The 26,632-nt window shown below is 36.7% G+C and overlaps 2 protein-coding genes across 2 annotated transcripts in view; both read left to right on the top strand.

The window, feature by feature from the left end:
* Positions 1-26,632, top strand: part of LOC121739148 (neurocalcin homolog) — a 296,747-nt gene that overhangs the window by 131,693 nt on the left and 138,422 nt on the right. The window lies entirely within an intron of this gene.
* The window catches only part of LOC121739149 (neuronal calcium sensor 2), a 137,082-nt gene continuing 129,649 nt past the window's right edge, over positions 19,200-26,632 (top strand). The window contains exon 1 of the mRNA XM_042131492.1: positions 19,200-19,241. The gene's annotated coding sequence lies outside the window, so the exon portion shown is untranslated. The remainder of the gene's footprint in view (positions 19,242-26,632) is intronic.

The raw sequence follows: 26,632 nt of genomic DNA on the forward strand, positions 1-26,632 counted from the left end.
ATATATATATATATATATATATATATATATATATATATATATATATATATATATATATATATATATATATATATATATATATAATGCGAAAGTACCTCTATCTGTCTGCCTGTCTGTCTCGCTTTACCGCCAAAACTACTGAACCGATTGTAATGAAACTTTGTACACAGATAGTCTAAAGCCTGAGAAAGGACATAAGCTACTTTTTAACTAGAAAAAGGGGTTGTAAAGGAGTGTTTATACGTAAATTTGTTCAAATTATGTTAGTTTCAAAAATTCATAATAGATGACGCTGTGCGTCGTCCTACATCGCACAAGCGCTTACTCAAACGTGTTTCTATAAGAGGTGGCAAGGAAAACGAAAGTTTTTCGCGAGTTTATTTGAAGTTATAAGAAGATTTTTGAAGTTTGAAATAATCGTACCGCGGAAGGATTTCTGTAGCCTACATGGAAACGGGAACTACCGCACGCTACAAGCTGAAGTCCACGCGGACGGAGTCGCGGGCAACAGCTAATAGATCTATATGGCCCTTTACAGCATTATATGATTTTAATAAATATATTTTCGAAGATATTACAAATTAAAAAATTGCGAGACTTAGCTTTTGCGGCGGTACTGACCAATGCGGGATACCGGCCACGGGCAGATATAGATAGAGTATAAGTAAAGAATATAAATCAAAACTGCTGAATCGATTTTAATCATTTTTTCAGTGGCTATATATTTTATTATACCCGGGCCGTGCGAAGCCGGGGCTCGTCGCTAGTTATTATACAATATTATACATAAATCTAAGTGATAATACTTTAGGATGTGTATGCGTTCCTAACATAGAGTTCACTGTGAAAGTAGCAGCGCTGAAAGACCATGTTTTTCACTTCTGTATGGAGAAAAAAAAATTTGCTCATTCAACGCTGCTACTTTCACAGTAAAGTTTTTTTTTATTGGTGTCAAGTATTTATTTTTGGCGATTTATTGGGTATCAATGTATTTTTTGGGGATCGCTATTTTTATTCCCTTATATAATTAAGTAGTAATAATTATTATAAACATACAAAGAGTCTTTTGTAATAAATAACTTAATAAGCACAAAATATATGAGTCAAATTATTTTCATTTGCTATCTAGTATCTACCCTTTCAACTTGCAAAATGATTAAAAAATATTCTTGTCAATACCACGTGAACAATTGGAGGGGGGGTGGGGGTTTGGGCATATACCACGCGTGGTCACTAGGGGGAGGAGGGGGGGTCAAAAAATCTTAAAAAGTGGGTCACGTAGTATGGGTATGCTCCCTTACTGCATGTAAACTGTTTTGTGTGATCCACGGCGGGCAGCCGCGGTCATGCGCCGCCGCCCGCCAGTCGTAAAAACCTATTATAGTTTCTTATTTTGATTACTTTGCTAGTTAATTATGAAAAACCAAAATAATGCTAAGTACTCACATACGGTTTTGCTCGATAGTTTTACTCGAAATCGAGCAAAAACCACCGTGTGGACCGCAAAACTCACAGCTCGATGGCTCGCATCGAGCCACTTTTAACAAATTTTTGACACACTTTACTCTTCCTTAGTAGGAAATTAGCTACGAATAATAAAAAATAGTGTCAAAGTCAAGTCCAAAAAAAATTAAAAGGTTCATCTTATTTTTATAATAATTTGTTCAATTTTTATGCTATAAACTTTTTGAAATGCTTATTAGAAAGGTACTTTTAAGCACTTTAAAAGGTCTTAAGAAAGAACATGTCATAAAATGCATCGGTTTACCGTTATTTAAGTTTGAATATTTATTTCTACACTGTGGCCATGTCGGGCTACAGAGGTCCAAAACTCAGAGCGAGTACAATTAATTTTGACATTTAATATTCAATTTAGTGACCTTCTCCAACAAAGCTATCGCATTTGTTTCTCGGTTGCTCTAACTCAGATTGGACTTTAAAATCCGAAGAAACATACATTTCCTGGTGGATTTAATTTTATTAAAGTTGGCAAACACCTACGAGGTGCAATATAGCAAATTACAACTAGAGCTACGGTTCATTTTGTTATTCTTACAAACGAGCCAGCGAGTTGACTAGGAATAATATGCTTTGCATATTTTTATGTGGCTTCTTCACGTCGCGCGTCGTCCACCGAGATGGACAATGGACATACATAATATTATGTTGCAGATTGTCACGGATGGGCATAATATTAGTTTTTCATTTTCACGTGATCGTCGTCCATAGTCGTCACCGAGACTAAACCTAAAGTGGGGTCTTTAAAGCGATATTAAATTGTTAGTGGAAAAGTTGCATTTCGTAAAAAATGTACACTTGTAGCGAGCGGTGCCTCGCCCGCGCCCTAACAGAATGAGATATTGTCGTAGTAGTCTAAGCGACAAGTTGAGAATGGCGAAATATAGAGATAAGGGTCATAAAAATACGTGCGATAGCTCATTAGATTCGGGAAGACGTCTAGAAAAATGTATCGGAAGCGTGTATTAGCACACAAAAAATTGCAAAAGTTATAAGCAAATTAGGTTGCAAAAAAAAGGTATTATGTTTATTGTTAAAAACTCCGAAACTATTAACATTTAAGAAATTTAAAAAAAGATTCTTAAAGAAGAGGAAATTTCCATAAAAAATCCCAACTCCCGGAATTCTATCTGTATTATTTATAATTTTGTATCTTAGTGATCTTGTTAAGTATGTTCATATCAAGGGCTCCACGAAGTAAAAAATTTTAAGAAAATTATTTAAACGTTTTCTTTAAAGTACAATGAGGACGGAAGTTCGAAAAAATTTCGTTAGTTAACATTTGTCTAATTTGTTGAAAAATAAACTTTAAGTTAAATTCCCAACGGAAGCAAATTCTTTGAAGTGTTCGGAATACACCATAAGTTTTTGAAAATTTTAAATTAATATTTAATATCTAAAATAATCAGTGTGACGTGCTCGGTTTTGAAGCCACGCGCGCTAAAAATGCCGCGCGGAGGCTTACTTTCAGCGTTAAATTAAAATTATAAATAATACAGATAGAATTCCGGGAGTTGGGATTTTTTAATGAAAATTTCCTCTTCTTTAAGAATCTTTTTTTTTTTAATTTTTAAATGTTAATAGTTTCGGAGTTTTTAACAAAAAACATAATACCTTTTTTTGCAACCTAATTTGCTTATAACTTTTGCAATTTTTTGTGTGCTAATACACGCTTCCGATACATTTTTCTAGACGTCTTCCCGAATCTAATGAGCTATCGCACGTATTTTTATGACCCTTATCTCTATATTTCGCCATTCTTAACTTATCACTTAGACTATAGCCCACACTCGCGTCGCGCCGAAATCGTTTGACGTGAAAAATTCCGGTCTCAAAAGACCTTTTACATTTTGCCAAAAAAGCAGACAAGAATGTATGGCTTTTGTACGGATTATTCTCAAAGCCAAAACTTCAGAAGCTAGAGTAGGTAACAGATAATATTTACTTATAAGTGTTTAAGGGAAACTTTATCTATGGTTAAACATGTTTATGGAATAAACGGTACTTCTGGACTCACGGTCGCCGGATAAATAGAAATTCGGCTATAGAACTGCTATTCACAATATTCATATCTTTTTCCTTCGTTAATAACTAACGTCCTTATCTGGCTATATGTTGTGGATTATGACTTTTACTGGCAATTAGATGGTGTAGCGATGGGCTCACCTGTTTCACCTGTTGTGGCTGATATTTTTATGGAAGACAAGTTATAAACTTAAAAGTTGTAGGTATGCGTACGCTGGTCACCGAGGCTTGGCGAGGTTGAGTATGTGTGATTGTTGCTTTTAGAGAACAGCACTGCTGTTTTTATACTCGCTATTTAGTAGTACAGTAAACAATTTGTAAAGCTCGAGCAAATATTCCATTTGTAGTTGTGTGTACGCAACTTGCTTGTTTAGAAAATAAAAAAAATGTATTTTAATATAGAGCTGTGGTTTAGCTGCAGTAACTAAATGTTTGTTATAATATGAGTGCTGGCTACTCTCGAAAGTTAAAAGCTTTGAACTCTGTTTTATTATAACAGATATTTTATATCCTGTGCGACTGTTTTGAGCATTAATATATTTTTATTTTGAGCTTTTAAACTGGGACATATTACTCGTATGTTACTAAAATTCTCTAGTCATAAATAAATAATTGTGTTATCCAAAGCATACCGATGAACAAAACCACGAGTAACGTATTACGTAACGCTGTAGATTTCATCGTTACTTATTGTCTTAAAACCCTAAGATCCGACCGTAAATTCTGCATGAATCGTTTTTTTTTCGATCAAATACATTTTAAAATAATCCTTAGAACGTATAGAATGGATTAATGTTGGGTTGCCTCGTCAAAAGTAGCCGCAAGTACCTCTAATTGAGCAAAATGAAAGCCCGTAATACAAACTTGCGTGTATTCAATAGAAAAGTAAGAGAATTAGGAAGGAATGACTTTGAGGTATGACAGGACAATACACATAAAAATAAAAACGCAAAAATAGCAATCTTGCGAGTTCTCGACGTCCTCAAATAATGCCAGGCATAATAATTGTAGGCCTGAACATTTGTCATATACAAAAGTGATGGCAACCCCAGTTTGCGGCTATCGTGCAACTGGCAACCATGGATATTCATGTACAAGATGCTTAAAAGTTTAATTTGGTATCAAAATTATTAAAAAAATTGATGCATCAATTTTAAGAAGAACTATGCTGTTTACAGGCTGGCAACCCTAGGTTGCGGCCGACTTAGAGCTGGCAACCATTTATACCTTATTTTCTCACGTCATTTTCTTTCAAATGATGTAAAATTAATTGAAAAAAATATACATGCAAATTATGCATTTATCTGATGAACATTCAACTTAATTAGAGGTACTTGCGGCTACTTTTGACAAGACAACCCAACATTAATCCATTCTATACGTTCTAAAGATTATTTTAAAATATATTTGATCGAAAAAAACGATTCCTGCAGGATTTTACGGTCGTATCCAATACTATAAGTCTTTCTCGTTTGCTATAAAAATTGCAAGGACTTTAAAAGCAAGCACAGTTAAAGTCCTTTAGGTTAATAACAATTGTCGAAGTGAAATGCAAAAGTCTTGTACAATTGTTGTAGCGACAAACGCAGTACAAGTTCGTTTAGTGATGTTGTGTGTACTTACATAAACTTTGCAGGCATTGCTTCACGTTTATTTTCACTTAAGCTGGAGACGGAACTATACTGTATAATACAGTTATATCTACAAGGTATACCAGCTGCATATTCGACTTTATGTTAAAAAGGCTAGGTTAGGAACTACGCAGTCCTAAAACTGTTAAAGGTCAATTCTGATCGCTACGCGACGCACAGATGCATTTCTGTACTGAATTGTCAGATTTCTTGAGCGCGATAAGTCCTACAAATCTGTCAAATCCATACAAATTTAGAAATGCATCTACGCGTTGCGTTGTGGTTTGAATTGATCATTAAATACTAAATCGTAGTAACTTAGAAATGTCATATCATTAAAAGTTTTTAGTTCGTCCAGTCCAAGTGCCGGAAAGTTATTTCATTTAAAGCTGAAGTTCCGTTAATTTTGGTAGCAGGCGCTCCCTCACGCTAGCTATTCAGAGAAATCACTTTTTGCAGCAACTTCGCCACGTCCGAACTAACTAAAAGTTGGAGCTAAGGTTTTTTTTGGAATTTTGATGATATCGAGGCACGTTCGAAAATAACTATGCTGGTTCTTTGAAGTGTCTTGTTAGATTTTTTCTATTTTTAATCATAGTGGGCCGGAATTTATCGTCGATCTTCGGCGTCAATAAAAACAACGAAATGAAATATTGCTATTACCCGCCAACAACCAAAAAATTCTACGAAAATTAAATTATTGGTCGGTGGATATAGAGGTAAGATGTGACGTCTAATATTATCTCACCTCAAAACAGGCTAGTCCTATTGGTTTATAAGATTCGATGCATAATCACATGTGAAACAGTCATTCACCTTAAAGGTACTATTGTTACAGATGGCATTCAGAGGGCTCGACAAAGGGATGTCCCTTGATGCAAGTGGCTGTTCACAGTTCAAAGCGAATCGATCAACAGAAATGCCCCTGTAGGTAATAAGTAGGTGGAACGTTGTTTGCAGGTACATCTCCGCACCACGTATACTGTATAGGACGTACTATTGAAATGTTTAAGTCTCTTAATTCAAAAACATAGGACTTTAATGAATCTTTCCACCGCCTTTACCGAAGTTTTGTAAAATCTTCTTTTTAATTCTTAGCGTGTGTTTACATCCTATAACGAATCTACTTCCCAAATTGCAACCTTATTATTTTATTATATAGAGCTGCGGTAGGTTCTATCGTACCCGCTACAGTTCTGCCTTAAGCGAGGAGTAAAGCACTATGGGGGTTTTAGTAGGTAGACTACGCAGGGAGTGCCACATACCCCGGCCGATATCCCCAATTCACCGTAAAGCCCTATATTAAAAACCCTATATTAAAAACGTTGTTATATTTCCTGAAATTTCGTGATTAATCAGTGAGTTGTAATGCTTCTAGTACCGTAATACATATTATTATAGACTAGCTGTTGCCCGCGACTTCGTCCGCGTCAGCAAAATGTCCTCCTCCTTTTCGGAAGTCGGTTAAAAAGTAGCCTAAGTTATTCCTTACTACATCAGCTATGTGCATAAAAAAAAAGAGATTAGCCGGAACAAACAGACAGACAAGCAGACAGACATACAGACAAAAATTGTAAAAAATGTTGTTTTGGTGTATGTACCCTATATACATTCATATGCATTTAGTAAAAAACGGTTCTTTCAATATTACAAACAGACACTCCAATTGTATTTATATGTATATAAATGTATAGATTACCAAGCACCCGAAGAAAATGCTTAAAAAGTGTTGTTTTTAAACAAAGAACTTTCGTAATACATGGGACAAGCTCTAGAGAGTTTGTAATTCGAAACTTGTCTACTTTATCCATAAGGTTTTTCCGTGCCCTTTGTTACGCTCGCTTTAGAACTAACGTTGGTGAAACTATTACATAGAAAATATTAGCGTCGCTAAAAGTTATTATCAGGCTGCTCATGCGGTTTGTATCGGTACTGATATGCAATCAGTACCGATACAAACCGCATGAGTAAAAAAAAGAGAGTGCTTAATAGAACTACTGTCTTAAGAATCATCAAAAGGAAAACCTTATATTGCATCTCGATCTATCGCGTTTTAGCGGCTCGTGGCGTAGGTGTGTGACTACCTTAAAGTAGTTGCAACACGCGGTTAATTCACATAATTTTCAAGTAAATGCTGCAGTCGAGTATGACAGCTGCTGTCCATGATCAATATCCATTAATAATGATAGTGCTAAATAATGATCTATGACATTATAGCCTTGACATTATAGAACAAAGCGACGCTCCACAATCATTGTTTGCATCCATTATAAGATCCCTGGGTCCGGCCTTTTGTTTATTACCCAACTTCAAAGAACAACAAAGAAACGCGCCACAATTTTGCCTCATTTATTCTTAAAAATATTATTATTATTATTATTATTATTACCATTAATCGTAATTTGATTAAGTAAATCGATCGTTATAGCGTTAAGCGTTACAATATTTTTTGCATAATATTGCTAAATAGATTGTTTTCTTATTTCATCCTCTCCTCTGCACTCCTTTTTAAGGAAGCAAAATTTCAATTGAAATTGGTCAGTCCGTTCGCCGGATGTGCGAGAGTTTGACACTCTACGGGGGCGTTTGAGATGTGTTTCTCAAACTCATTCAAAATAGTTTTCCTACCACTCACAAACGATTGATGGACACAAGGTGACCGTATTATTAAATATATAATGGCTCCAAAAATAATAGCTTCTTTCAGTTCCTTTCATTTTCTTTGTTAACCAAAATAACTATTTACTTTAATAGGCCTATATTAGCAGACAGGAAGTATCTACTTACAGGTCACTTCAATATGTTCCCTTTATAGATGATACCTGTATTGATCGCCTGAAAGTAAAGATATTAAATGACTAAGTATCCAGGGATGAGATTGAAAAAGTTGATACAGACCTGGAATTGAAGAGATTAGGCGAAGGTGAAGCTTTTACGGAAAAAAATTACGTAAAAATATTGTAAAAGTTTATTTCCATAATGATAAAAATTATAAATGAGGTGTCAAAGTAAGATAGTGGTCGTTAGGGCATGTCTACATCTCCACGTCACGACGTCGTCAACGTCAGAACGTGGAACGGTGCGGTAACGTGGCACGGTACGTTGACATGACGTGCAAATTTACGTCAACCTAACGTAAAATGCACATCACAATATTATAGCAACATTGTACGTCGCCAGGCCATGTAAAACTGCTACATTCTTAACTACTGATCAATATGTGGACCGTACAATACATATTCCGCTTTTGCTATTGTTAAAACGGAGAAAGAGAAGAAAAAAGACATTGCATTTTTACGTTACGTTGACGTAAATTTACACGTCATGTTATCGTACCGCACCACGTTTCCGCACCGTTCCACGTCGACGACGTCGTGACGCGGAGATGTGGACAGGCCCTTAGTGTAGCGTGTGACGGTACATTGAATGTAAATATAAGTAGCGACAATGTAGCAAGAGCCGATATTGATTCAGTCCGGCAGGTCGTAAAACACTTTACAGCCCTCGCAGCGACGGACCGTTTTACTACCGTTCCTTATAAAGTAAATAATTAACTACATTTGCATTCTGTTTACTATACCCCGGTAGCTCTCCCAGGTCCAAGAGATTTTAATTATGTTAGACTACGAGTAGAATGTATGAAAACTTTTTCTTCTCTGATAGTCAAGCTGCACTTAAAGCACTGACTGCTGCAGAAGTTTCGTCGAAATTGGTTCTGGAATGCATTGAGACGTTGAATATGCTAGGAATGGACAACAAACTACGCCTAGTATGGGTCCCGGGCCACAGTAACGTCCCCGGCAACGAAACTGCAGACGAACTGGCTAGGCTTGGGGCCGAGAGTCTCATATATGGCCCAGAACAGAATCGGTCTGTGGAATATCTCCCAGTGCTACAAAGCAAATGCTCGATGAATGGGTTCGCGAACTAAGCAGTAAGCAATGGGTTGAGACCCCTGGCCTTGAACACTGCAAGGCACTAATTATTGGCTTTAACAAGAAACTGTCAGAAATAGTGCTCACTTTGGGTAGGAATCAATTAAGAATCCTTACCAGAAGCCTAACTGGGCACTGCAAGCTCAATAAGCACCTTAACAGGTCCAGGAGACAGGAACATCGTAGTGTTTTAGTGGGTAGGGCCGCGGCACTCACCATCTTCGCCGCGATGAGCCCCACATATCCGCAGGGGGAGTCCCCATCCCCTGCGTCGAATGCGACACAGCATTTCACTGCGTAAAAAAAGGTGTTAGTAGCTTAACGACTTGCAGATTCTGCGAGGAGGAGGATGAGACACCTATACACCTTCTCCTTGACTGCCCTGCTCTACTACAGAGCAGGAACAGGCACCTTGGTCGCTACGAATACTCATTCACAGAGAAAATTCGTGGCACCAACTCCAACCACATCGTTCAATTTATGAGCAGCATTCCCAAGCAGCACAAGTATATCTAGTGAAGCACTGTTAGTTATTTTATAGAATTAAACTTGGTATTATTACATAAGAGTCAATAATCCCTGAAGATATCCTATATACCGAGTTCAGTAAAAATGGGCATCTGTCTACACTATAATGACAAGAGCAGCATAAGAATTCATCATTAGATAACGATAAGAGCAAATTATATTTGTCTATAGGGAATATCTACAAAACTATTATAAGAACATAATAAGAGGCACATAAGAAAGGAATTAGGTTTTGTAGCCAACATTAAGATAACACAATTACTCTACTGATGTTCTAGTGGTGAATATTTTTAAAACCACTAATAATCAAAATCAACTAAATAAAAACATCAACAAGAGTTACTTCTTTTAAAAAGCATTTCCTATTTTCTAATGGCTCACCTTAGTTAAAAGTATTATAAGTTAAAGGTTTAATGGCGAAATGAAAATACATAAGTAAATATATTTTTTATGTTTCGCGCGAACGGAGGGCTAAAATTCCCTGCCGAATTTATTTTATCGTAAAAGTCGATGAAATAGTTTAAAAAAACTTATGGGCCTATTATATTCGTAAATTTAAATGATATTTTTTAATAAAAAATATTATTGATGCACATTTTTTAATATATTTTGTTAAAATAAATACGTAAACAATGTATTTTGATAAAAATTTCATTTATTTAAGTATTTTTATGTTTACAAATAAATAAATCGCGTATTTTATTGTAACTAAATTTTTAGATTTTTACCAAACTGGCGATTACCGTCGTATTCTATTAATAAAAATGGCCTCTAGATTAAATTATCTTTAAGTAAGTCTTGATTAGAAGATTTACTCCTAAAATTGAGCTAAAGGTAATTTTAAGAGCTTGACAAGTCAACTTGCACTTTCACCAGAAAAATTAATCTTTCAATAGTATAATTGTTCTTAAGACCATCCTATCGTAATCTATAGAAAGAAATATTTGTAAACTATTTGTTCTCATAATTATCTACGAGAGGATGTCAGACTGGCATAAGAAGAAGGTGTTTTGTTCGCGGTTTTGGTGATTTTTCAGTGCAATACCATAGAGAACCAATATTTCTGCTGGCCTTCCTGTTTTATATTACTTATTGTCATATAGTCAAAAATATTCGCAATATTGTATTGTCTGTAAGTAAGCAAATTATAGGCACCTCTTCATCGCCAGAATCGTTACTTCAACTATCATTGCCAGTCTGTAGTTCATCATGGTTTTCATCTTGGTTTTCATCAAAAATCTATTTTCGAGACGGTGTCAATTCTTCTTCTTCGCAGCTTGATATGATGAACATAATATGTCGATACGTTGTTGAAGTGATGACTGATGACTTTGAGGGCAAAGAAAGTTGATCCGTAGTCAACAAGGAACCCTTATAGTTTTCGGTCTGTCCGTCTGTCTGTCCGCGGTTATTCTCTGAGACTATAAGGCCTACAAAGCTGCGGAGTGACTGCTGAGGAGTGACGTCATAAACGTCAAATTTGTAACATGCGAGTCCGTGTATTTAATCCAGTTCATTAAGTAAAACTCGAAATTAGCTTTGGGAGAGTTGTTTATTTTGTGCCTAGTGTACTAACCCCGCTGTGTGAGTGTTTGTGTCGCAGCAAGTGGACGCATTTTGCCATTAAAGCCATCATCAGCTTTTAACGTACGTACTTTTTTCCCGCGGAGTGAGGGTAGAGTTGGCTCAAAATTTGTGAAATTATCCGTGTATCTGTACCCATAGTGACATCTGTGGTTCGAACTGCAATACTGGTCGATACGTAGTGACAGCGCCATCTGCTGTAACCCGAACGAACCCGCTGAGTATTGGTCTCTGAGGCTGTTGTTGCGCGCCATCTATCGCAGAGTAGCTAAAAACTATTTAGCCCGTCGACATGGATAAGACCTCAAAATGCGGAGGCTGCGAAAGGTCGCTGAGGAAAACCGAGATAGCAGCGCCCTGCAGTATCTGCTCCACTAAATTTCACAAGGCGTGTCTCGCCTTGCCTGCTAAGGCTAAAGTTGGCGCGGACTGGGTCTGTCCCAGTTGCAAAAGAAATGACAGACGCGGAGACAACAACCTAACGCCTGTTAGGGGTCTAGTCGACCTTGGCTTTTCTTCTACTGCGATGGCTGATGATCAGGAAGCAAACAGTTCACCCGAAGACATGGATAAATCGGCTTCTAACGCTTTGGATATTGATACCGATCTCGCGGGGTTCAGACGGGAGTTTTCTGACCTCATTGCTGAGCTTCGCGGGTGTCGCCAAGAGATGGCGCTGCTCCGGGAAACCATATCAGATTTATCGACACGGCTGTCCAGCGCAGAGAAGAGGCTGGACGTGCTGGAGCAGGGCGGCGCCGTAGGTGCGAAGGCGGAGCGGGTCGATGAGTTGGAACGCTCTGTGGCTGCGCTCAAACTTGAGCTCAACGATCGCGACCAAGACGCCCTTCTCTCCGATCTCGATATCGGCCTAGTGCCCGAGGTGAAGGGAGAAAATATCATGCACACCGTCACCGTCCTGGCTACGCAGCTGGGAGTGCCTCTGGAGTCACGTGACGTTGTGTTCACTGAGCGTGTTGGAGCACCGCCGGCAGAGGGCGGCCGCCCGCGCCGCGTCGTGGTGCGGCTGGCGCGTCGAGACCTTCGGGACGAGCTGCTGAAGGCGGCCCGCGTGCGCCGCGGTCGTACCGCAGACTACGGGCAGGTTTTTGTCAACGAGCGGCTCACCTGGCACAACCGCCTCCTATACCGCAAGGTGCGGGAGGAGTGTAGCTCGAAGAAATGGCGCTACTCGTGGACAAGGCGTGGGCGTATATATGCCCGACAGGCTGATGGAAGCCCCGTTCACCTCTTTCGCAATGAAGCTGACATCATGCGTGTCTTCGGCACCTCACAATCCTAAAATTTTGTTTTTTATTAGTTACAATCAATGTTTTAATTTACTTGTATTTTATTATCTCATAAGGGAACTGTCACTAACACTTACTATTAGTTCTGTCAGATCTGGTTTGGGAAAATGCACATTTTTTATAGTTGATACCACTTTAGTTCTCATAATCTTAATAATATTTGTCTTATTTGAAATATGGTATGTCACTATAATTAATATTACACAAGGTACACTTACAATATTTCTTCATACTATTTTAACTAAGTATTCTAATATACTATTTTATACAACATCATATTATATAAAATCTGTTATATTTTCTGTTACAAACAATTATGACTATATTATATTCATTTTATTATTACACTATATTATCTTATCATTATTCACTTTACAAATTATTATTTTAATATATTATGATATGTATGCTTATGTTATCACTTGCTGAACAAGATCTAGGAAATAAAAACTTGAACCACAGCAATGAATAACAAAGATAACAAATTATTTACGGTAGGGCTCTTTAATGCGGGTTCATTGGGAACCAGACACGACGAGTTTACTGCCATGATGGAACGCTTATCAGTGGATGTAATGGCTATTAACGAAACCTGGCTCAGGCAGGGTGAAGATGGCAAAGCTCCTAAAGTGTCGGGGTACAAACTTCGCCATATGCCACGCCCCAGTAATATCCGAGGTGGTCGTGGAGGCGGAGTTGGGTTCTATGTTAGGCAAGGTGTTAGTTCGCGCCTGATACCTATAGCCGAGACGCAATCTGTTGAGCAAATCTGGCTCGATCTAAAACTGAACGGATTAAAAATAGCCGTGGGAACCGCATACAGGCCTCCCTGGATGGATGTAAATCTATTCATTGATGCTCTGACTCAGACGTGGTGCTCACTTGCATCACATGATTATATTATCTTAGTAGGTGATTTTAATATAAATATACTTCAGCAGTTAGATAATAAGACAAAACTACTCTCACAGTTTTTTGAATCATTGCAAATTAAGCAAATCGTTACTTCTCCCACACATTTTACAGAGCATTCTGAAACCCTCATAGATGTTATATGCACTAATGCAGTTGCACGCTCAGTGTTGGTAAACCACATTCCTGATCTGGGGAACCATGCTGTAGTAACGGCACAGTTCAATTTCAAGAAGCCCAAATTCACCCCATTCCAATGTTCTTTCAGACCACTTAACGATATTGTGTTAGAATTATTTAATCACGACTTGGAGCAAATTAACTGGGGACAACTGGAGAGCATTACCGACTTAAATGAAATGGTCTTAGAATTTAACAGGCTTATACTGCTCCTCTTCGATCTGCATGCGCCCATTAAAAATGTTTACATTAAAAAACAATCTCCTCCCTGGCTGACAGATACAGTGAAGCAAATTATGAAACTACGTGATGATAGTTTCTCCAAATGGAAGGCTACTAGGAACCTAACCTACAAAAAATTATATAAAGACCTTAAGTCTATTGTTGTATCTGCTATACACTCAGAAAAACGTGCCTATTTTAGTAAAAATATAAATTGTAATATTAATAAGCCTAAAACTCTTTGGAACAATATGAAAAAACAACTTAACTTCGGTAAAAGTAAAGAACCCTGTCTCCCTGATTTTTGTAATGACCCCAATGAAATAAATAAACATTTTGTAAATATCCCTGATCAATCACGCAGCCCATTAAACTCCAACTCATTACATACATATTTTGAATCACATACAATTGGTCCATCTCGATTTAATTTCTCACCAGTATCAGAAAACGAAATTATGACTATCATTAAAAGTCTTAAATCGAACGCTATCGGGGTTGATAATATCTCTTTACAAATGTTAAATCTTACACTGCCTAACACTCTAGAAGTTATTACTAACATTGTAAATAAATCCCTACTAACCTCTACATTCCCCTCAGTCTGGAAGACAGCTCTGATCAAGCCTATTCCTAAAAACCCTAATCCTTCCTCCCTCCAAGACCTCCGCCCTATTAGCATTCTTCCCTGCCTCTCTAAAATAGTCGAAAAAGTGGTGCACAAACAAATAATGAACTACCTTGAAGCTAATAAAATTTTGCCTAAGTACCAGTCTGGATTTAGGAGAAAACATAGCACTGTTACTGCTCTATTAGACGTCTTAGACAACATTCTATCTGCTCAGGATAATGGAAAGGGTACTATTCTGGTCTTATTAGACTATTCGAGGGCATTTGAAACAATTAATATTCCCCTTCTTATTAGCAAGCTTAAATATTATGGTTTTGAACCTTCTGTAATACAGTGGCTTTCTAGCTACCTGAAACATAGATTACAGAAGGTGGAAATCATAAATCGTAATGGCAGTAAATCCTACTCTTCGGATGCTAGTGTGGATCAAGGCGTTCCTCAGGGATCAATCCTTGGCCCCCTACTGTACATCCTATTTAGTGCGGATATTTGTCAACATATAATTCACAGCAGGTACCACATGTACGCAGATGACACCCAGGTCTACCTAAGTTTTTGCCCTAAAGATTTCGATGAGGCTGTTTCTAAAATAAATGGAGACCTTCTACGAATAGCTGACTGGTCCAACTCTTGTGGTCTAGTTCTGAATGCCAGCAAAACAAAATACATTGTACTGGGCTCCAGAAAACAAGTTGCTGATATTATTGAAAAAAAACCAAAGATCATGATATCAGGACAAGAGATTGAGCAAGTAAATATCGCACGTAACTTAGGTGTTCTTTTTGACTCTAACTTAAAGTTTGAACAACACATGCTCGAGGTAGTAAGAAGCTGCTTTTATCGACTAAAAACTCTTTACAATTATCGCACCTACCTGAGCGAGGATATTAGAATCAGGGTCTGTGATACTCTCATACTCTCGAAATTGAACTACGCCGACACAGTTATTGGTCATGCTATACTTGCCAGAACAGAGAGGCTTGTACAGAGGGTCCAGAATGCCTGTATGCGTTTTTGTTATACTATCCCCCCACGAACACATGTCACACCATTTATTAACAAGGCCAACATACTTAAGATGAAAGAACGTAGAAAGCTCCACTTTGCTGCTCTTCTATTTGATTTAATCCTCACACAATGTCCATCCTACTTATATGAGAAGCTGGCCTGGGCAAGTGATATCAACAACCGTACTCGTGCCTCCCAATACCGGATCCTGACACCAGTTCATAAGACTGTAGCTTTTCGTGGATCATTCAGGTACGCTGCTTCCCGATGTTGGAACAACCTTCCACCTCCCCTCAGGATGCTGAAAACAAAAAAAACATTTAGCAAACATTATAAAACACATTTGCTTCAGTTACAACATCTTTTTGCGTAATATGTACCTTTCGATGGATGCACCTCTGGCTGCGGTGTAGGGTTGGTCCATGGTCGGAATGCGGGACAGCCATGAGCAATCTTAGCCTATTTGTTCCACGATCTCCGTACTCTGGAGGTGTATAGTTATACGCCTGTTCTCACTCCACAGGTTTAAATTTTATTGTTATAACATTAAGCGGTAACATCATATTTGAATAGGTTATGCCACGTATGAAACCACGTTACAGTTTTATTTTCACAGATTAAGGTAGGTATGCATAAAAATCTTGTTTTTAACCCATCATTATTCCAGACGTCAAATGTCATAGACAAATGAAAATTGACAGCTTTTTCTTTTCTTTTTTTTTTTTTCTCCCAATGTTAGGCACGTCATGTTATAATAATTTTTATCTTGTAGCTCTTATTTTCTTTATTAATTTATTTAGTATTTAAGTATTTTTAATTTAATATTAAATATGTTCTTAGTTCCTAATGATATTGTCCACACTTTATTATTGTGAGGTCACTCATTGGTCCCAGCAGAAAATCAGTGCAGCAACTTGCTGCTTATGCTGAGCTGGGGTCCATTTTTGTGAGATCACACAATATAATGTAAATTAAGTACTGTACTGTGTCCTGGTTTTCTCGTCCTTTGTAAATGTTGTGTTGTGTGATGTACAAAATAAACTTTTCTTATTCTTATTCAATTCAGCATGAATGTACATCTTAATGACGCCGACAAAATGGAATATAAAATCCTTAAAAAAATGGTGCCTCCCATACACATCAAGCGGGGGTGATTTATATTTTCCGCGTCCATCCCACCGTGTCTCATCATCATCATCATCATATCAGTCTATAGTCGTCCACTGCTGGACATAGGCCTCTCTTAATGAACGCCAAGATGACCGACCTCCTGCTACTCGCATCCAACATGGGATGCGCTGCAACTAAGCGGAGATCGTCGTCCCACCTAGTTGGAGGTCGACCGTGTCTACCATAATATATTTAAAAAAACCTATCCAACGGGTTTTTTAAAAATATGATGAGTATTCACAGACCATTTTCCTATTTAGGGATCCGTTTGTGAAATAATATGAAGTTTTAAAGTGGAAAAAAACGTTAGAGTCCGGTGTCCTCCCTTCTACCAGCTAAACGATTGCTTCTGGAGATGTGAAAAAATTCACGGGGAATGAAACATGCTGAATTTAAAAGGAAAACTATTACGGCTAAGAAGACTTCAGTTTTTGAGTTAAAGTCGATCAACTAAAAAAAATTATTCGGCGAAGTATAAAGGAACTGTTCATTCAAATTTGAACGTGACTGATATGATGTTGTTAGTTATAGTGTAAAACGCGTTATAAATGTACATTCATTGACTATACAAAAAAATATCAAAAACTAGTGGTACTATGGAACCCTATAGTATTGCGCGTGTCCCGACACACACTTGGCCGGTTCTTTTTATACTTTTCCACTTTTCGCCGAAAGCCTCCTGTCTTCTTAATATCTACTGCTTTCTTCATGCTTGCAGAACGCTGTCCTTTATATACTTAATACTCTTAAAATAAAATGTTTAAAGCCTAAGTTCTCTTACGAAGGAGGAAACTGGACTTTCACTAGAGTATACACTATTGAGTATCTAGTCATTAATTCTATTAAGTATATACTTTAAAAAGTGCCTAACAAATCCATCTAAAAATCTTTTTGATTACTTTTAGAGTAATTGTTCTACAAATAATTTCAATTCCAAAAAAGTATTTGTGATAATAAGTCTATAGTATAATTGAACTACAGCAGCGCTTTTAACAGAGCAAATATAGTCCATAACCAATCAATTTGCTCTTAACTCAGTGTAATGAAATTATAAAGCTTTTAAAACAAGCAACACAAGATATTTTTATCTATTAGAAACTTAGTTCTTATTCAAAACCATGTATAGAATGCCAATGTCTATGATGTCTATAAAAAAGCCATGATTAGTACTCCTGAAGAATAAATAGATTTAAGGCGTCTGAAGTGTGCTACTTGGGTCGGGTTGGGGACGGTACTCTAATGCGAAGGAGTCACAATAGATCCTTAAGGGTCGCAGTGACATAGGGCTACTCGACCTGCCTTCAGTAATTAAAAAAAAGAAAACTTTTCAAAAACTTGATGGTGTAGAATCCGAAAGTAATAATACGTAACCTCACTAACCACGTAGGTACTAAAATTGAGTTTAAACTATTTTTGTTCAGTTCCCGCTCTATCTGAAATTAATTCCCAGCGGTGTGCAACAACACATCAATTTGATATCACTGGCCGCTCCCATTGCCTGATGCGGGTGAGAGCCCTTATATGAGGATTAGGGTGTGTAGTCCTCGCCGCTATCCCGCTGAAGGAAATAATCATGTGATTACTGATTACTGATTAGTATCTCACCTACTTACTACATCTGATCTTGGCCTTTCCGGATATTTACAAATGTAACTAATACAAAATATGTGATTCAGCGGTTTTTGTTACATTGGTTTGTTTTCCGCCCATTCAACGTAACGTTTAGTTATTCATTTGCTATGCTATCTAATTGACAGTCGGATTGTGTTCGGCTTTCCATTTCGTTATTTATGGATTGGGCTATCGAACTTTAACTAAGTGTATACGATCTAAGTGTATTATTATATCAACGGCGACTGACTTACTGCAGCGATTTGATCCGGATTTAAACGAAGTCTGAGTACAAGAGTATTTTTATTGTGTTTCTCGTGGCCGTCGATCCGGGAACCTTATTGAATAGTCGAAGGCCTTTAGTTGCCCGCTGCTCTTTCCTTGCGTTGCCAAAAACAACTTCTCTTTACAAAATATTTTAGAAAATAACTTCTAGGATAAGGAGAGTTTCAAGTAAATAGCTAGACAGCTCATGCAATCCATTATAATTGAATTCGTGAAAGTTCTAGATGGCCGACTTTGTGTTTCCGACTCTTCGAAAATGATTAATAAGGAACTTTGTCATGAGAATACTTATAGTTCGCAAGTCACACAGTCTATGTTTGTTTGTCTCGTATGAAACGCTAATGTTACAATTTGAATTGTATGCCACCAGCTACGTCTGTTTATTTGGCTTTTGGGAAAATTTCGTAGTTTCGAGTATGCGTTTTGCATGCTCGAAGGTAAGAACAACTTGAGAAATTTTCTAAACAAACAACCAAACAATATACGGTAGTTGTAATCAGCCTGATAGTTATTGTAAAACGCAAAGACTTGAACTTTTAGCTACTGGAGATATAATATTATCTCAGTAGATAAAAGTTTAAGTCTTTGCGTCTTGCTAATATATATTTTGTGTTATTTATTATTCTTAATGTATGTGTCTTTTTTCAGATATTACTATGTATCCGTACCTCGAAGCTGAAAAGATTTTCAGGTAAGTCAGTTTACTTTAAAGTCATAATGCTAATAAAGATCATAAATCTACTAAGAAAAGGGATGCATTATTTTTGTAAGCAATAAACAATAATCTATACTAATATTATAAATGCGAAAGTATCTCTGTCTGTCTGTCTGTCTGTCTGTCTCACTTTGCACAGATAGTTTAAAGCCTGAGAAAGGACATAGGCTACTTTTTAACCGGAAAATAGGGTTGTAAGGGGGTAAAATGCGTAAATTTGTTCAAATTAAGTTAGTTCCAAAAAATCATAATAGATGGCGCCGTGCCGTATCCTACATCGCGATGACGCTTACTCGAACGTCTTTCTATAAGAGATGGCATCATCTTAAATTAGACTTTCGATTTTATTTCTTTTTTACATTAGTAAATAACTCAATACTTTTATATCTATGCAGTGACGTAACCTTAAACCTATCAATGATAAAAGTTTATGGGTAAAATTGTGTAATTGGGGGCTAAATAAACTTTAAAATTTGGCATAAATAAAGTTTAATTTAAAAAATTAAATAAGTTATATGCACACTGCACAGCTGTTTTTGGGTGTTTTGATTTAAGGGGTACCAGGGTTTTTTTTATAAAGGCTTTTGACACCAATTTTGTTGACATCGCGCGCTATAAACTGAAGTCCACGCGGACAAAGTCGCGGGCAACAGCTAGTAGTGTAATAACTAATAATGTATGTGAAATAAGTAATAATAATGTATGTAACTAAAAATGTTTATGAATTAATAGTCCATTAATTTACAGTTTATATGAATAAAAGTAATTTAATTACACGGCCCGAGATCATATAGCTGCCGCAGCCACTTACAGCGCACGGGTCACTCTTACAGCTTCGTAAAAATACCTGCCAGCTACAGCTTTTTATAGCTTCAATATTGACTGCTAAAGTACATATTGAATAGGATCAGATTATGTTCTATTGCGATCCGGTAATATACGTGTCCAAAACAACTGAGTGTTTTGTGAACATTTCAAGTGCCTACCTATTGCCATTATTGATATCGAGCATAAAATGGTAAAAGAATACGTTTGTTGTATGGATTAGACTAGATTTCTGAAATTTTCACAGATTGTGTATATTGTTGCCGCTATAAGAGCGCATTCACGTTACGTCGCAAGCTGTGCTCAGTTGATGCTGCCTTTATTTTGATGTGAATGCTTAATTTTATAAAAAACAAATTATGATCGGTTAAAAGGTACGAATTCAACGACACACGGTACCATACATTGCCACTTGCCACTTTACAAAAAACTAGAGCAAAAATCTTAAAATCACAACAAAGTATAACCGTTTATCTGCGTTTCCAATTTTCATTATATCACTATATCGGAATTTGAGGAAATGATGTGTATACTTATGTTGAACGAGTATTCTGATTGTGGTTGGTATTCTTGTTTCGAGCTCCATTGTTACTTTCCGTGGCTAATGAGCATCAATTTCAGTTAGAACTGAGACTTTCGAAGCGAGCTTAGTTTCCTAAATAAAGCGCTCGAACAGCTCGCTTTTAAACTTTAATGAGTTCTGTCGACTCCCCTGGGACTGACCATTAGTCACCATTATTTCGTAAAGAAATCATGCCCTATGCCTGTAGTAGGTCTGTTAGCAATACTGACACTTCATTAAAATAGCTCGTTTCATTGATCCGGCGAAGGCTTTTCACAACATTTTTTGTTGATATTGTAGTGATACAAATTAATCATTTTTAGGATTCCGTAGGGTAAAAACGGGAGCCTATTACTAAGACTTCGTTCTCTGTCCTCTGTCCGTCTGGTCTGTCTGTCTCCAGGCTGTAACTCAAGAACGGCTATAGCTAGACTTCTGAAATTTTCACAGATTATGCATATCTGTTGCCGCTATAACAACAAATACTAAAAATGAAATAAAGTTAATATTTAAGGGGGGCTCCCATACAAGAAACGTGATTTTTTTAGGCCTTTTTAGCTCGTAATCAATAATGCAGCACTTAAAATTTTCACAAAAAACTTAATTATATTGTTACTTTAATAGTTAATAATAAAATTAAATAAAAGTAAATATTTAAGGGGGGCTTAAATATTTACTTTTATTAAAAACACAATTTTTGTCTACTTTCGCTCTATACTGGTACGGAAATCGGAACCCTTCGTGCGCGAGTCCGACTCGCACTTGGCCGATTATTTTATTTATTACTTCGCATCACGTCTTTTAATCGGCTTATCGGTTTTTGTGGCAGCTAATGCAGCGAGTCCTCGAATCCTACTTCGTTCCTACTTCCTACTATCCTACTAATCCCACTAATATTATAAAGGCGAAAGTTTGTTTGGATCTATGGATGTGTGGATATCTGGATATATGTATGTTTGTTACTCTTTAACGCAAAAACTACTGAACGGGTTTAAATGAAACTTTACAATAACATAGCTTATACATCAGAATAACACATAGCCTACAATTTCAACCGACTTTCGAAATGGAGGAGGTGTTATGTTCGTTTTTTTTCTTCAACGATTACTCCGCCGTTTTTGAACCGATTTAAAAAAAAATATTTTGATGTATAGGTTATTATTCCAATTTGGTACCATATTCATAAAAACGGTGACCTGATGAAGAGAACCATAAGAAATCAAGGGAACTCCTCAGTATTTATATGGAAACATGTGGTGACTTCGATTTCGTGAGCAGTATTCTAAGCATATTATGCTACTAACAAGTAAGATTTTACGCCAAGGTATACCATGGTTTGGAAGGTGCTGAGAGAACTCCTGATTCTTTATAGATAAAAGTTTGGGAGTTTCGACGTTGTTTTAAGAGATGAAAGCATATTATGCAAATTACTATGCAAATTACCTTCATATTAATCATCATCACTACCATATTGTGTTGTCCCGTTTTGACCCTATTATTGGTACTTTTCATAGTCATTTATGATATATCACTTAAACCGCAGGTAACACCGCGGGCCACAGCTAGTTTTATATAATTTTCTTCCTTGGACGGTGTCCTAGATTAAGCGTCGACACCACGGAGTTAATACAGAGAGGTGTGGTAATCAAATTTCCTTAAGAAACAACGCGTGACAATTTGCGGGGTGAGGGGGTGTCAAGCTCCGCCCACTTTTCCATATTTCACCTATCGTGTAAAAGCAAATCTACTAGCTTAGGTCGATGTTGATGTTACTACGTAGTTCAGCTATCTTACACTAGATGTCAAAATTCTTAAATATTATGGGACGTACTCGGAACTTGAAAAAATGTATATTAATTATAATAAGGTCAATCATTAAAATTAGGGTTAGAATTTTGACCGAATTTTTAATGTAAAATAAGGAGACAAACGAGTAAACGGGTCACCTTGTGGAAAGCAACTTTCGTAGCCCATGGACACTCGCAACATCAAAAGAGCTGCAGGTGCGTTGCAGGCCTTTTAAGAGGTAATAGGGTAGGGAAGGGAATGGGGTGGGTACTAGGTAATACGTAAGTACTCTTTTTCAAAAATTTAATGAAATTTTTTTTAATCAAGTACCTACGGCTGGCCAAATGTCAGCGCGCGTCATTGTTAGCAAACAAAACTGTCATTGCGATACTTAACCGATTCAATGCGGCGCACATTTTTGAAGACTTTCAGACGTGGCGGCACACAATTTTCTTGTGACAGGTTATCCATGTCATACGCCACAGAAGTAAATGACAGGGCTACCGTGTCACTCGCCACGTTCAAAAAGGTTTATTGTTTAGTTGAGCCCAAACCATTGATGGTAACGGAAGGCTACATTGTTTTGAGTTGACTTCGAGTAGTTTTACTAAGTGTTCACCTGAAAATGGCAGGTAAGCGATTTTTTTATTCAGATGTTGCAAACCTTATTTAGGTTTCAAAGTTAGAAAAATGAGTATACTAAATATAATCGGGGTTTCCGATGTAAATTATTATACGTTCGTAGATAAATTTAAACAAGTTCGTTGTTAAGTTTTTTAACCGACTTCCAAAAAGGAGGTGAGTTCCAGTAATAAAGCTCATAGGTACAAGACCACTTTTAACCGCAGGGAAACGTTTTATTCCTATGGATAAGGAAGTTTGCGGTAACAGCTAGTTAAAAATATTTTCGAAAGAAACAACTTAGATTAAAACAATAATCGTTAGTGGATTAGTAACACTTTGATGTCAACGCATTACGTGGAAAATTAAGATAGTTTTGTTCGGAGTAAAACCTTCTACAGTGTAATTTAAGGGAGATACAATCGCTTTCTAAATGACATGGCTCACGTGTCATATGCCACACGTTAAAAACCCATAAGGCGCGGCTGCCGTGTAAACCGCAATTAATGCACCTTTAAAAAAGGTTGACGGCCCCTACGTTTTTTTAATTCACAGAATATTATGAGGTGAATCCCTGTAGGCTTGTTCTACGTGGAAAATTAAGATGATATTGTTCAGAGTAGAACCTTCTAAAGTGTAATGAGGAAGATACAATCGTTTTTTAAATGACACGGCTCACGTGTCATACGCCATACGTTAAAAACATGTATGACACGGCTATCGTGTCAACCGCACTGAATCGGTTAATAAAATAATAATTCTGAATACAGCCCTGGATATTTGTTACGTTTCAAATAGTTATCATAGATGGCGACAGATGGCGGTTTATAAGTAGTATAATAATAAAAGCTATATAACTACGGTTTTAGCTATTAAATGTGTTTAAGACTAAGTGTATAACAGTTACCAGTATTCGAGTATGATTATTCCAATAAGCTTATGCAAAATTATACGCATTTACGTCTGTATTATCTTTCAAAGGTTTGGCCATCTAGTGTCAAGTAGTATAATTAACGCTGAAATCTAAAATGTTCTAGAACTTTTATATTTAAATTACTTTTAAAGTTATTTACAGATGCAATGTGATGTTATTAATATTATCAGAATGTCTGTCTAAGTAACTTTGTTATTGTAAAAAACAATACTTCATCCTTTCGTTGTTAAAAACGTAGAAAACACCAATTTATTGGGAGTCTCGTTACGTGTGCACCTGACAAACGCTGAAAGTGTACTGACTTAAGCCCCGCCCACGATGATGACGTCAGGACCTAGTTGAAAATCACAGTGCACAGTTGCTTAGGCCAGCTCCTCTTCGTATGAGCTCCGTGGTCGACACCGTCTCGCGACGGGACTCCGCATCATTTAATAACTTAGTGTCGCTCAGTGTGGCGCTCGCATCCTAGTTAGTAATAATCCGATAATAATAGACGACTACTTAAGGCCGTCCCCCGAGCAAACGCACGGCAAGCATTTGCCGCGTTGCCGAGATCGCACCAAAACCCTATTTTTACTTATCTTAGTTCGAAAGTGACTTAAAAAAATTTAAACGTGGAATATGTATTATGTAGTTAATGATATTGTCGATCTATTGGCGTGTGTTTCAAATAAAAGTATTTTTTAAATACAAGGGAGATGCTGAATGTATGCTTCAATTTTAATAAACTGGTTCTGATATCATAAGTCATAATAAACGGAAATAGGAAATTAATAACGTGGAAAGGAATGTTCCTATACTGTAGATTATCGGAATATTTTTATTATAATTTTGTAGCGTTCAAATTATGAGTTATGAAGAGCTTTAAAAATAACGAAATCTCCGTAGGGGGACTGCCTTAATTATTATTATCCACATAATAAGCGCTCGTGAAACTCTTGTCCTATCTCGAAAATCTCTCCCACCACATTTCGTCTTTTTTAAAATGCGTCTGAATTCAAGCGCCTTTCACTAGTTGAATTATAATTCCGCTTACTAGTTCCAAAATATTCAATGAGCGGAGCTCGCAATTAAAAATAACTGCGTAAAACCATCATACTTTTGCACTCATATAAATATTTACTATATAAGATTTGTATGGTATCATTTGAAGGGACACAGTCCTTCTAAAGAAGGCCACACGGCAGGATGTCCAGCTGCGCACAATTATTATTATCAAACAATCGCCAAATTAATTGCTCCTATTATGTACTATCATTATAATTTCATTTTTGTTTTTACAATTAAAAGCTTTTATTTAACTTGCTCTGTATGTATGAAGTAAATATATTTAACCGATCGAGCTGAAATTTTGCATGCACGTTTAGTTTGGATGACAATGCATGATATTGAATTCTCCACCTTATATCCAAGTTCGTTTCGACTCTCAATGACATTTAGCCGAGAAATATTGGGGGAGCCGATATATACAGCATCACCTGTACTATCAATTATCATCCGCATAGCAATTAATGCCGTTGGTCTGTAACATGTCATTGATATGCAGTATGAATAGGGGAGGCGATAGCACGCAGCCCTCAGGAACACCAGCATCAACAGACTGAGTTTCCGAGCATTCGCCGACAACTACGACCTTTATGCTTCTGTCTGCTAAAAAACTTGTGACCCACTTGCATAATTTCTCGGGCAGCCCGTATCATGGTAGCTTTGATAGCAGCGCAATTTTATACCTGTAAGTTATTTTATGAGCAATGTACTGTAATTAATATTGATGATAAATAAATTACTATTATAATTATAAATTATTATATATAATTTTTAGTATTTGTTGTTATAGCGGCAACAGATATACACAATCTGTGAAAATTTCAGAAGTCTAGCTATAGCGGTTCTTCAGTTACAGCCTGGAGACAGACAGACAGACGGACATCGAAGTCTCAGTTATGGGGCCACGAGTCAAAAGCACGAGACGAGCCAAAAGAGTATAATAATTAATTAACATAATAATTAACATAATATTAAGTGTAATAGGTATAAGGATATTCTCAAAATGACTTTCCAATAGAACCTGCCGAGATCAGCGCTGATGCCAAAATAGGGCAAATAGGGCTGAAACCTTCTATTTTATACCCAGGTATTTTCGCCAACCCCCGCCAACTGCTATCAACGTCGAACTATATGAGGGAAGTCAAATGCAACTTCCTTTTCTTTAATACATTCTTTTATTTTAACAACACTAGAAAAATCCTAATATACTCTCAATAAGTATTATATAAATAAGTAATTATAATAAAATAACTTCCTAATTTTTACATTCCCTTGATTACAATTTATAGAAATGCAATACAAATGCAAATATTATTTCCTTCTAAATCATCAGTTTTACAAAAAATCCAAAAACAACCTTAATAAATATAGCATAATTATTCATCATTTTGGTATGACATTTCTTGATTTTAGCAGTCTTATTTTAATTTGTTATTATTTACTTAACATTACATCCTGTTAGTTAATTCAAGTTAAAGATTTAATCAAAACAAAATCATAAAAACTAAATGACTTATTTGTTTTTAATTTTCAAATTAAAGCATACATTTCTAAAATAAAATTGACCTAAAACTTGTGATGAAAAAATGG

The sequence above is a fragment of the Aricia agestis genome, chromosome Z (genome assembly GCF_905147365.1).
Source record: "Aricia agestis chromosome Z, ilAriAges1.1, whole genome shotgun sequence".
Taxonomy (NCBI): domain Eukaryota; kingdom Metazoa; phylum Arthropoda; class Insecta; order Lepidoptera; family Lycaenidae; genus Aricia; species Aricia agestis.